Here is a 7,720-nt window from a genome sequence, read left to right as displayed (position 1 = left end):
ATATACAAAAAACGTGACTGTTGATTTTTACCGACTAATTATGAGTTTTTATTATGCTGATTAATCGCGACCTGCCAAGGAATCTAAGTGCTGAGGTTGATCGATGTTTTTAGCGTTTAATCATGATTAGTCGATGAGGACACATCCCAAGGAATTGCCGAGGATGAGTTTGGCTACTATGGTTTCAGGTGTACCCGTACTTGGTACTAAATGGTTTAAAACCCTCCCTAACCAGTTTCAGAACTGCAAAAAAACTAGTTTCTCAATATATATGAAACTCGTCCCTAAAAACATAGGAAACCAGTCCCATACACAAGTGAAACCGGTAGGGCTGCACAATGAGCCGAGCTAGCTTGAGCTAGGCTTGGGCTCGACTCGTTTAAACCTGACTCATACTCGTCCAAGTAAATGAGTCAAGCTTGATCAGGCATTCAAGCTTGATTAAGCTCGATTATCCCAATTAAGCTCATCTAATTGTGTCATATGGCGACTAATTTTAGGATATGTATTATTTTGTTGGCTTATAATCATAAAACCTGCTTTTAGCTAAGTGGGTACTGTGTATGCATGAGGTCTTGCGTTCAAATCCTGCCCTCTATGCGATTGATTTTTTTTAATGTAAGTTAATGCGGCTCAAGCTGAGCCGAGCCAGGATTGAGCTCGAACTCGAGTCGAGTTTGTACACAACTTTCAATCTCAGCTCAATTTGAGCCAGGATTTTTGAGCTCGAGCCAGCTAGTGTGCACCCCTAGAAACCGGTATCAAACCTCATTTCATCTGTGGTGGTGGCAATCATTGTACCTTTCTCAAGTAGGTAATGCATGGGACATTAGGACCTCCACAACCCCTCCTACACCATTTTTATATATGTACATCTAACTTATGTTGAAACTATCTGCAGGATTCTCTCACTTCTATTGAGTTCATCACGGGAGATTTTTTTTCTCTTCAATTTGAACCTGATTTTTGTACTTTTGATATCAATGTCATGGTTGAGATTTGAGAAGACAAAATATCATGCTCATGGTTGCATGTACTTTTCACAAAAGTTTTTTCTTTATTTGATTATTGTCTTAAAATATTTTGCTTTAAAATGTAGCTTGAGACATTGACCCGTTACTATAGCAATACATGGTGAAATTATGTGGTATTTTAATTTTTAGTGCATTTGCTTTTATTAGCATTTCTTTTATTAAAATATAGACAATGTCATTATTCTTATAATATAAGTGATGAGATCTAATTTCCAAAAGCTTGTCATCAAGAAACCAGAGTCTCTTATCAATGTCTATTAGAAACTCATATCAAAATTTTGAGATACAGGATTCATTAAAAACATACCAGAAACTTTTGAGGGCCTTGTGTACCTGTATCCATCTCTAACTGTAGACACATTCATACCTACATCCTATGTCATATTGATGACACAAATTGGGCATGCTCTGACATTCTAACACGCCCCAAACACATACATATTACTACAAGAAATCTGTGGATTAGCGACAGACGTAATCCATCGCAAATTCGTCGCTAAACAGTTTAGTGATGGACTAGCGACGGATAACTTTCATCATAATTTCTTAGTCGCTAATTAGCGATGAAACATATCCATCGCTACTTTCATCGCAAATATGCGACAGATTAGCGAATGTCATGATCCGTCGCGAAGCCGTCGCTAATCCGCAGAGATTTGGTTTTGTGATAGATATACATTCGTCGCTAATTCTGTCGCTATTATAGCGACGGATTTGCGATGGATTACAACCTTTCGCAAAACATTGGCCGATTCAGTTTTGCGATGGATAAATATTTGTCCTTAATCCGTCGCTAAATTGAAGGTCGATACTAATTACCGACGGATATTATCCGTCGCAATAAATTTTAAAAAAAAAATGTTTGAAATATAAATATCAAGAAAAAAAATCTCGTTATAGAATTTATATATCTTGTATATAAAAAATAAAGTACACATAAAAAATACAAATACAAAGTAGGTGAAGCAAATTTAACACAAGTTATAAGTGAAACAAAATTAACAACTCAGTATAATCCTCGCCAAGTTCTAATTTGTTACAAGTGAACATATACAAAGAGTTTCATTTGAAACAAATTCAACAGATGAAGCTAATCCTCGCTAAGATTTAGATCATCATCCTCTTCATTGTCTTGATCTGCACCTCCATCCATGCCTCCATCAGCTGCTCTACGCCGATCATCTCCCGCATCCTACAAGAGAATTGAAATGTTAGTATTGATAAACAAAATATAATGAAACAAATTATATGCAATGCACCTAATTTAAGACAATCAAAGTAACATGGCTGAATGATACATAGACTAGCAATAAAGTAAAGGACATTAACAAAATTCAGAGGTTGTCAAAAAAATTTCAAAGTGATGAAATCATGCTTATATGTGTTCTAAGGTTGTCAAAAAACTTCCATAGTGATTCAATCATGCATATATGTGTTATAAGGCAGTCAAAAAATTTCATATTGATTCAATCATTTATATATTTGTTCTAATGAAGGCTGACCAAAAAAATTTATAGTGATTCAATCATGCAATTATGTGTTCTAAGGTTGTCAAAAGAATGTCATAATGATTCAAACATGCATATATGTGCTCTAAGGTTATCAAAAAAACTTTCATAGTGAGTCAATCATGAATATATATGTTATAAGGCAGTCAAAAAACTTTCATAGTAATGAAATCATGCATACATGTGTTCTAAATCTAGCAATAAATATTCATAGTGATTCAATCATGCATATATGTGTTTTAAGGCAGTCAAATTTTTTTATAGTGATTCAATTATGCATACATGAGTTCTAATGCTAGCAATAAAAATTCATAGTGTTTCAATCATTCATACCTGATAGACATCAGAACTCATGTTGAATGCAGACAAAGTTTCTCTATTCCAAAAAAAATTATACAACTCATTACAAACAATGTCGAAAATGGCTTCATGTAAAAAGTCATGCACTGTGTCCTTAATAAGCTGGTAGACACCATCCTAAGAATTAGCAGGGTCAATCGGATGTTGGGAGTTGATGCTGGCAGGAGAACTCTGAGAGCTCTGGCTGAAGGAGGCAACGACTGATGTGGTGTTCATATTACTCTCAAACCTGAACACACGACTCTTTTTGGGTTCACCAGTTGCAGTCACCCATGCTGCAGGATCAAAAGACGGATGTTGAGTGGAGTCATCGCCGTATCACTCTACCATCGGTTGTTTGTATGATTCCTACAAAGTAATGATTACAATATGAATTAATAATTAAGAATTATAATGTTTATAATAATGTAATTCATGGTAACTTATATATTATAATATTTATTAATACAATAAATACATACTGTTGTCACTCTCGCCTTCTCTAATATGAACTCTCTCGTGGTCTTACGTTTATGTGGTTCAACAAACACATCCTTGTAAGGCACAATGCTCTTTTTTTCGGCTTCTTGCACGGTTAAATGATAAAAAAATTAATTAGAAAGTATCACAGAAATACTTATAAATTTGACTATATATATATATTGATGAGTTACCATTTTCTTTTGGTGGCTTTTAAAAGTCCAAAAACCACCTGTGTGTAGATTGGCATCGGGCATCTTCGCTCAATTTTGTGTAGCTTTTACTGAGTAGTTTCAAAATTTATGGCTCACCCACTTGTCGTACATTGCATCCCAATAATCTATCATGATAGCAGAAGGGTCATGGCCCTTTCAATGCAGTGGATCATCTATCCCACCAGCTGCTTTTATTGTTGCAGTCTTTATATTGTGAAGCATGTCGGCAAATCGACTGGCAGCCACACTATCCTCGCGTCTTGCTCCTTCGCAGTCGCGAAGCGATTCAAAGCCTACAAATAATTTCAAAAAATTAGTACACATGACACTAACAAAAAATTTAATATGAAACACATTAGCTATTATAAACGATTGTATACCATGAATGAGGACCATAATCTTTCTAACACCTCCTTCGGGTACTCTTTCCATTGAGCGATCAGTCCTGGTAGATGTTGAAGTAATGACTTTCTAATTTTTCGTATTACTTCTTGTGGTTCGAACCTCACACTGCATATGAATTGGTACATATTAACAATCGACTATCGATATACACTATTTATAAGATAAGTATTGGACAAATGACAATGTAATACTTACGGTCGATTATCGATATACACTATTTAAATGAGTTATCGTGTGTTAGACTGAGAAGACTCTGCATCCGGCGTTGTCTCGTGATGTGTATGAGTAGCTGGTGTAAGTGGGTCATGTGCAGGCAAAACATCCTCTAAAGAACAATAAGTTAAAAATTCACACAAAGCATATATAAACTAATTAACTGTTCATTTATTTAAATGATATACCTATTGAAGCATTACGTGAAGACGAAGGCTGAGACTGGCTATCACTGAGCTAAGATCCTATAAAGACGATTAACAAGTAATAATTTTTATATCAACATATAAGCAAAAACATAATGAATCCCTATATTTAAATATAACACAAAGACATCTGCCTAATGATGTCCCACGACCTTCATTTGGTCCTCAACCACTGGGTGTTCGACCACTGTGACCTCCATGAACCATATTCTAACTAATAAAAATATTATTTAGATCAGTTACATAACTCTTGATCTTAGCATGAACATGACATATGCATGAAATGTAAAGATTTAAAGGTCTTACATGAATCCTCATCACTTGGTATGTATTACAAGATATATTTCATTAGCTCGAGTATGTTTCTTTATCACTTGTTTGACTTTCATATTCTTATTTCTCCTCCTCTTCTTCTTTGTCATCTTTGTCTTCTTCTTCATTGGATGCTCATCCACTTGGCATATCATTTGGATCATATTCTTTAATACGTGTGTCATCAGACAATGAAGATGTGACATGCAAACCATGTGTGACATCGTGACCATAAGAGAATTCATACATATCGTCTGATTGATAGTAATCACCTTGTTCAACAATCTTGTCTTCCTATAACTGATCATACTCGGGGTATAGTTTAGACTTCACCTTGCAAACCACCCACCATTCATTTCTATCTGACTTCTTTGTATTCAGATATGAAGTATAGTAAACTTGTTGAGCTTGCGAGGCTAATATGGATGGTTCATATGTTCTAAACCTTGATTTATGATTCACCTCTACAATGCCTTAGACTTTGTCGACTCTTGTTGTTGTGGGACCAAACAAATGACACTTGAATAAAGTTACCTTGTTATTTATGTCTAAGTCAACTCCATTATTTCTTCAATAACACCGCAGTAGTCAAGTTCATTTTTACCGTAGTTGCTACCTTTGACACACATGCCACTATTCATCATTGACTTGTTTACACCGTAGTCTTTTGTATGGAATCAATAACCATTTATGATGTACCTGTTGTAACATTGCATAATTTTGGTCGAACCATTTTGTAAATCACATATTCCTTGATCATTAACATCACCATGGCGGACCTACAAGCATAAACAATGACTAAAAATACGACCAATTAAGTAACACATTGTTATTTACACAAAAAGAATGCATGTCATCATCCTTACCAACTCTTTCAACCATGCCCCAAACTTATTTTCACGTTCTTTTTGTACTTTTGAATCAGCGAGATGTGGAAGTTCTCTTCACAACTCCATATCAAATTGTCTGCACTTAATAAATAATTATATTATCAAACCATGTACGTAGAGAACTTAGTGTAACATATTATGTATACTTACATGATGTAGGGGTAGATCTCTGAGCAATTAAAAATGATATAGATTTGTGTCGCGTCTTGCTCTCGATCTTTCAAGAGTCTTGACCGGCAACTGCCAAAGGCATTCTCAACTAGTTTAAATATCGATAGTTTGTCAACCATAATAACATGCTCTTCATCGTCATTACGAGGTGGGCAAGTATAGCGTGTTGGAATATGAGGTTCAAACTGCATAGATAAAAATTTTGAAATCTCTTCTAAAGTGTACGCCTCACAAATTAAACCATCCACTCTTGCTTTATTTCAAACCTTTTTTTTGAGGTCAAACATGCATCTGTCAACAATATACATCTCTTAATACAATAAATTCTCAATAGCATTAGAGAGAAAAGTATAAATAAAAATATATCTTTTAAATGGGTACATCCACCGATATTGCACAAGACCACCAACCCTAAGTTCATATGACAAATATATGATCACATGTTCCATAATATCAAAAAATGCTGACGAAAATATCTTCTCTAGCTGACAAATAGTAGTGACGACAGAATCCTCGAGAATCTTTACCTCGTTACTACAACTTTTGATACATACAATGTTCTAAAAAATCTACTCAACTCGGATAATACCCCCTATATAAGTTTGTCTAACATATCATGAAATGCTAGGGGAATCAACCGTTGCATAATAACATGACAATCATGGCTCTTCAACTCATATAATTGTCCCTCATCTATCTTTACAACCCGAGCAATATTAGAAACGTATTTATCTGTAAATCTCAACTGTCTCAACCACTGACATACCTGCTTTACTTGATTTGATCCAAGCACGTATCTTTCCTTTGGTTTCTGTACTTTGTCATTGTACTCTTGGAGTTCCAATTTTAATCTTTTACATATTAGTTTTAAATTCATACGTGCCTTCAAATTATCCTTCATTTTTTTTACATTCATTACTGTATTGAATACATTATCAAAACACATTTTTTTTATATGCATCACATCTAAATTATGTCGTATCAATAAGGTCGGCCAATATGGTAATTCCCAAAATATAGATTTCTTTGTCCAATGTGCTTCTTTTCAAATTCAAGGAAGGGCGTCGGACTACGAGCATCTGTCAGTCCATATGAAAAGTGTTGCAATCATCTTAAAATCTCTGTGCCAGACAACCGTATATGTGAACCTTCTATTTCAGTTGTGCTTACTTGGAACACATTCTTTTATCGTCATAACGGATGTTCGCTGGGTAGAAATTGACGGTGACAATCAAACCAACACGACTTCCTTCCATATGTCAATCTAAAAGATTTTGTATCCTCCATGCAGTACGAATATGCCAACCTCCCATGTGTGCTCCAACCAGATAACATATCATACACAGGGAAGTCACTACTTGTTCATAGAACAACAACCTTTATATTGAAGTTATTTTAATATTTTTTATAATTTATAATATTGTTTTATAAAAATATATTTTTAATATTTAAATTAAGAGTGAAGAGTAGGTGCCTACGAGAGTTTTTTAGGTGTTTTTCACAAATATATTATTACAACTGTTTTCAGGATGGTCAATTTGCTAAAAAATGATACACAGATCATGTTTTTTTTTATGAAAATCATGAATTTTTTTAGCTTGAATATTTTTAAAAATTGTACACCATTGATTTTTAAACCTTATTTTTCTTTTTTCTTTTTTCTTTTCTAATAGAGAAAGCTGAGGTTAGGCCGACGCCTAACAGTTATACAACCATACCATTTGGGGTTCGAACTTGCAAAGTCCCAACACATGGTGACGTGCACTAGCTGCTCCAGCTAGACAAGTGAAGCCCCCGTTGGTATAGACTTTTAAACCTCATAAAAACCTACTCACGTGTCAGGCACGATCCAAGAGTCGATTCATATAAATCTTACATGTAGAACATATCTGTATGATCAGATTTAAAAAAAACATAAAAAAAACATTCAAAAGCTTGGTAAGGCTG

The sequence above is a fragment of the Nuphar pumila genome, chromosome 1, assembly GCF_984573655.1.
Source record: "Nuphar pumila chromosome 1, dmNupPumi1.hap1.1, whole genome shotgun sequence".
In the NCBI taxonomy this organism is placed as follows: domain Eukaryota; kingdom Viridiplantae; phylum Streptophyta; class Magnoliopsida; order Nymphaeales; family Nymphaeaceae; genus Nuphar; species Nuphar pumila.
This window is presented reverse-complemented; position numbering follows the sequence as displayed.